Raw genomic sequence first — 6,000 nt, forward strand, 5'->3', positions numbered from 1 at the left:
TGTACGTGGCCCCACAGAAAAGTCCATATATACCCTAAAGCTGCCATCATCCTTTCTGCATCCACCTTCTGTTCAGATTATGCATCTGTGACAGTATATTTTCCATGTTAAGGAAGGGCTAAGGAGGAGAAGAAAGGAGAAGAATATATGGGTTCAGCCCTTACAAACATCTTCCTCATGGAGACAAATGTCGGTTTTGCTCTCGCTAAGGAGAGAGAAAAAGAGAAACTATTCAGTGGATCTTGTGTTGAAAGAAGAATCTCTGTTACAACCACAGCAACGTGGGCTAAAAGTTCCTCAATTTTAAAGTTCATCTTGTGCTTATCAGTGAAACCAATTTTAATTTCTTTAAATTCATATTCTAAAAAGCGGTGACACAGGCAAAACCACCTTGCAAATGATTATCAAAATGTATTTTTTCACATAATCCAAAATAGGTTGCCTCCCAATTACACTTCATATTCTTAGTATATTGTTACGTTTTTCTCTCATGTATTTAGGAGAGGGAAAGGTTTCTCTCTCTTATGTTTACGTCTCTCTATTTATCTGCTGTTATTGTTAAATTCTAATCAAAATAACACGCTTGTGTCCCGGCACTACAAGCAGAATAATCCATACTGGACTCAGAGCAAAGCAGGATAGTAGCGTTAACACTTTAAAATTCCCCAGAGGTTCTGCCAGTTTGGGAGTAGTGATAATCTGCAGCGATGGCTTCAGGGGATTCAGTTATCTTTAGTTATCTTATCCTTTATTTTCATTTGGCATCAGAGCTCCCATTCAGATTTCACAGATGTTTAGTTGGGGCGTAGTAGGGGTTTTTTCTACTAACGATGTAAGATGAATCCGTATGTCTCAACATCTCCCTACCTCCTTTCTTGCTGGTTAGTTACACGCTAGCCAGGCGCTGAGCCTAGCTGAGGGCATTAGCAAGCAGCATTAAGTTTTGAACCACGTGTCAATTTAGATGCTCTCAGATGCACTTCTTACCTAACAACTCCGAAAATCTCTGACGAACTACAAAGAATTACAGCATCTTTGAACAGGTGAGATGATACATAAAAATGTTCGTTTTTCAAGTTATGCACTCCGTGGCATGAATATTTGCCTATTTAAATAGCTAGACATACATATTGATAAGTTTTTTCTAGTTTCCTCAAAAATGCTGAACTAAATTTTAAATCCTAAGGTAGACGAAAACATACTTGGCTCCATTAGCAATGTATAACTTGGATATTACAATGGCTTCAGTCTGGTTAGGATTTTGTTGTTTAAATCAGCATATGGAAAAAAAAAGAGAGAGGAATCTTTCTGAAGTTATGGCAAGTAGTTCTTCCCCGATATGTGTTAGGGATCCACAATTTAGCTCACAATAAACGACAATCTTTGTCACCGGGACATTTTAAAAGACAACTGCCTGCAGCAGCGAAATCTCACTTTGTCTATAGGCGCCAGAATTGTTAAGCTGCTGCGCCTCACGTGTTGTATTTCGTACCAAATTGGAAGAAACACAGCAAAAGGACATATATCACTGTGCAGAAAGCAACACGGTGATGCTCCATGAGTTATTTTCTTAACGTTCCCTTTTATGAAGGACCTTATTTTTCAATGCAGTGCCTGAGTCCTAAATCAAATACAAGCCAACAGGCCTTAGGAAGGGAAAATCCACAGAATTTGTAGAGGAATGGAGATTTCTTTCCAATACACTCAACAGTAGGGAGTGCCAATCCTTCAGGGAAACTAAGCCACTAAGGATGCAGAGCTGTGATCCCTTAAATACAGTCCTTATTTGTCTTTTATCTGTCAAATACATCATACCAGGAAGACAGCCTATAAAATGCTTCCTGTAGTAACATGTGCAGATTGTTTTTAAGTCAGTCTACTGAATTTAAAATAAGAAAAAAAGAAAAAAGAAAAAAAAAGGAAGCATTTTTGTTGATCTGGGACATTTTAATTCTTTTTGAGGGGGGGTCACTTACCTTTTCTTTCCCTTAAATTTTAAATGAACCTTCATTTTTAAATGAAAATGTTCTGGAATGAAAACTGAAATTGAACATTTGGATTTTCAAATGCTTTCCAGTGGTGGTTTCTCTCTCTCTCTCTCTCTCTTTTTTTTTTTTTTTTTTGGCCAAAGTCAGTTTTCAAATCAAACCAGTTTTCCAAACAGGTTCAGTCCTTCAGCAAATTTCCTATTTGGTACAAAAAGGCCAGCCCCAAGCAGCCCCACCTCTGTTCACAAGTGAGGAGGAGGAGGATGCTCGGCAGAAGCATGCTGGATACTGGTATGAGGAGCTCCTCCATGCCTGCCACGTCATGAATAGGGACAGAAAACCCTCCTGCAGACAGGTAAAAGCCTCTCTCCATACTCCTGTCAAGTAGTCACCATACTGCAACACGGCAGCAAAAGATCTGATCACAAAGTACTGACTCAGTTCAAATTTACCAAGAAAGCACATTATCTGATGCACAAGTGCTTGTTTCCAGCTTATTAGGATGAAAGCAGTTCCTCTCTGCATGGAAAATATTAAAAACATCTTCCACCCATAAAAAAGGGGTGGACACATTATTTTTAGGTACAGACTGAAAATATGCATTTGCGTTTGATTGATTCCACTTGGATTTATGTATCTCCTGTCATGTGCTGTGGTTTCGGAGATCCTGTGCATGTTGCCAGCACCCAGAATAGACTGGTGGCCTGTCCATACTGGGAGCTGTATTATTTTTATCAGTTCTGCACAACTCTTCACTGATTTCAGCAAGGGATTCCTAAGGGCACAGGAAGCCCCCAGGCAAGCAGACCATTTAACCCCCAAACCGGGCCAGATAAATGGGCTCCCCATCTGAATATCCTCTCTCCTTATGGGCGGCCTTCTGCTTGGAGCCAGCCCTGCAGTCGCACCATGCTTGGAGCTGTGGGGTCTCCCTGCACGGGGGAAACTGAGCAGAAACTTAATTAAATTGAGCACAGTGTTCTTACGCCTGTTTTGGCTTGGTAACTGAGCATCTGGCCATCCCAAAGATACCCTCCTACCCTCCTACCGCACAGCAGTATTTCAAAGGCTTCAATCGGCGCTCCTTGGCCTTGCCAAGGACTGTGCCACTGCAGCCCCAATCGTACTGAGAAAACAGCAGAAAATGCAGCATCCTCTCTCACCTGCACCCACGCAGGGATGTGAGTGGGAGGCTGCTGGTGGCCCTGCTTTCCCTGGGCACCCTGCCTCTGCGGCGCCCGCCACATGCGCCCGCTCGCACCCAGAGCCCTCACCTGGGGGCGCGCAGCACTCTCTCCTCCCGTTCTCACTGCTTTGGCTCCTGCGGGGCCATTTGCCGTCGTCCCCACGCCGGTGGCCCGCAGCCCCGAGGAGGGCTGCCAGCGCCCACCACGGGAAACGGCAGCGTCGGAGGCAGTCGGCCGTGTCAGCCACCATGGGAAACGTGTCACTCCCAGGAATGTATTGCAGCTAGCAACTCTAAAATGGTCTCAATTTAACAGGCTGCAAACCCCTGGCAGCCTCTTTTCTCTTTGAACAATTTATTTCTCAGCCTATAGCCTTCCTCTTCGATAAATGAAAAAAATGTCTGTTTTACTAAACCATGGCCAACGTAGAGCTGCATACGCTGTCTTAGAGCACAACTGAATTTAGTATGCTAAATGCAGTTTGCTTTTTTGATAAATATTTTTTGTTTTGACAAAAAAAAATTACTTTTTTTATCAGCATTTCACTGGATTCTACTGTTTCGCCAGAAAGAGATGACAGCATGAAAATCGGCTAAATTTCTGAACGCGCTGTACTTTCTTAATTCATCTCCCCTTTCTTCCCCTTCACTCAGCTTCCCTCTAAAGTTTTCATATGTTAAAGAATATATAGTGATGACTTTTACTGTGGGATTTCCATCAAAATGTCTCGTAACTATGCTTCATGCTACACAGCTGAATTTTAGGCTGCTCATGACTGAAAGCAGTAGTGAAAAGTATTAAAAAAACTGCTAGCATAACATAACACTAAGGAGTGCATGGCAGATTTTGTGAGCAAGGAGAGAGAAGAAACAGCACTGGACTTGTTGAAATACAATGATTTTTATACAATATCTCAAAGTTACTATAACCATAACCAGTATTCAGTCAAAATGCTCAACAGATTTCAGCTGAGGAAGCATATTCAAAAACATTAACAGCACAACCCCTGCTTCTTTTTTGACCTGTTGTGTGAGAGCTCTTTCTTCAGCTTCTGAGCTAAATCAGTCTGGGCAGAGCTGATGTAGAAATCCCCACTCCTGCTATCAATATGCAAGCAGGTATTTCCCAGTTCCTCCTGGCTCTAACAACCCCCTTCGATGGAGTTTCCCAGCGAAGAGGGGGGTTTCTGCCTGTCTTACAGCTCAGGCCCATCTCTGATCCCCTCTCCAGGGGGCAAACCACTCTTGCATGAGAAGCAAGAGATAGGAGAGATGTTTACATGCTGGAGTCTCCACATGACAGATTTAAGGGTGCAATCTGCTTTTATCAAGATACTCAAGCAGCCATCTCATGAGCACCCATCTGCACTGATGTATCTCTACTGATACAACCCCATTTGCCATTTGTTTGGAGATTGTCTTCAGTTGATATTTTTACAAGTGATGGGTCAAGTGGCTAATGCCTTCTGTGGCTTCGGCTACACTAACAATGACCTGAGGTCCCATTTGTTTGAAAAGCAAAGTTGCTCACAGACTGAAGGATCAGTTGTACAGCCAGCGTGTAACTTGAATGTGCTTACTGAAGAAACCAGTACCTGAATAAAACATCAAAGTCTACCGCTCTTAGAGAGCATAAAGATAAGCCCAAAGGTCCATGTACATATACTACCTCCTATATTTTTGTAGAACATAGTCTCTCAGAGCATTGTGACATTTGCAAGTCAGAGTTCATCTACAGCCTGAATTAAAATCCCAAAGAAGTCAAGGGACAACTCTGACCAGCATCAAGATCCTAAAAACAAATATAGTCTTAGAACCACCTCATATCACTGATTTTTAAGTAAAAGTCCCTAGTACAATCCGTATAGTCAAAAAATACAATCAGTTACATTTGGCTCCAAATCCATGGATCAATTTGCCTGGAAAGTGTAACTACACATTACATTTATAAAAGCCTAATATGAATGTCCTAACAGGCAGCACAGTGTATCATAAACAATATGAGCTGAAATACATTAGCTTTAAAAATCAGTCTTTTCATCACGGAAACTAGAATTATCCTGTTACAAGGATCCAAATAACTCTCAATCCAAATAACTGCTCAACACTTTCTTACACCCTGCCAAGCTAACCAAATTCCAGCAAATGGAAATTTAAAGGCTACCACTCTATTCAGTCAAATACCACTTTAACCAGTTAAATTGGTGACTTATTTTCTGAAGATCTGTAGAAATACTATGCACAGAACAATTGCAAAATGTTTCATGTTACTACTAAAGCTGTACTTCTTTTTCAAGGCAACCACAATTTCCTGTGCAGTTAAACTACTTGTAGACTCAGTAAGAGTGGTTTGCTGAAAAACAGCAGGTGCCCTGAACTTACCTCGTGGTCTCAAATTGTGGGTCCAAACTGCCAAAGCAACTGCGTGTCAGCTGCAACTCCAATGGAAAGGAGGGAACTTAAAAAAAAAAAAAAAAAAAAAAAAAAAAAAAAACTTACAGTAGGCTGGGAAACTGCAAAAACGGTATGTCGAAACAGGTCGTTGTGTGCGTAGGAAAATGTTGCTTTTCTGAAAGAGCAGCTAGTCAAGCCCAGGACTGTGAGCCTAAGACTGAGCCCAGTGAAGGAAGTGACTAGTGACAAAACATCATAGTGAAATAGATTTTGTCTTTATAAGGAAATTTAGCATTCTCTGCTCTCCCTCCCTCCTCACCTCGTTACTCACAGAACAGGTCCACTTACATGCACCACTTCCTTTTTCTTGCTTTTACTTCTTTAGTTCTTTTCTCTCTCACTAAACATGTGTGCACACATCCACATACTTTT

At 41.7% G+C, this 6,000-nt stretch overlaps 1 protein-coding gene across 2 annotated transcripts in view; it reads right to left on the reverse strand.

Moving 5' to 3' along the window:
• LCP1 (lymphocyte cytosolic protein 1) overlaps positions 1-5,599 on the reverse strand; it is a 30,773-nt gene extending 25,174 nt beyond the window's left edge. For both annotated transcript variants that reach the window (XM_062576390.1, XM_062576382.1), the window contains exon 1: positions 5,557-5,599. The gene's annotated coding sequence lies outside the window, so the exon portion shown is untranslated. The remainder of the gene's footprint in view (positions 1-5,556) is intronic.
• Between the last annotated feature and the right edge of the window lie 401 nt (positions 5,600-6,000).

The sequence above is a fragment of the Rhea pennata genome, chromosome 1 (assembly GCF_028389875.1).
Source record: "Rhea pennata isolate bPtePen1 chromosome 1, bPtePen1.pri, whole genome shotgun sequence".
In the NCBI taxonomy this organism is placed as follows: domain Eukaryota; kingdom Metazoa; phylum Chordata; class Aves; order Rheiformes; family Rheidae; genus Rhea; species Rhea pennata.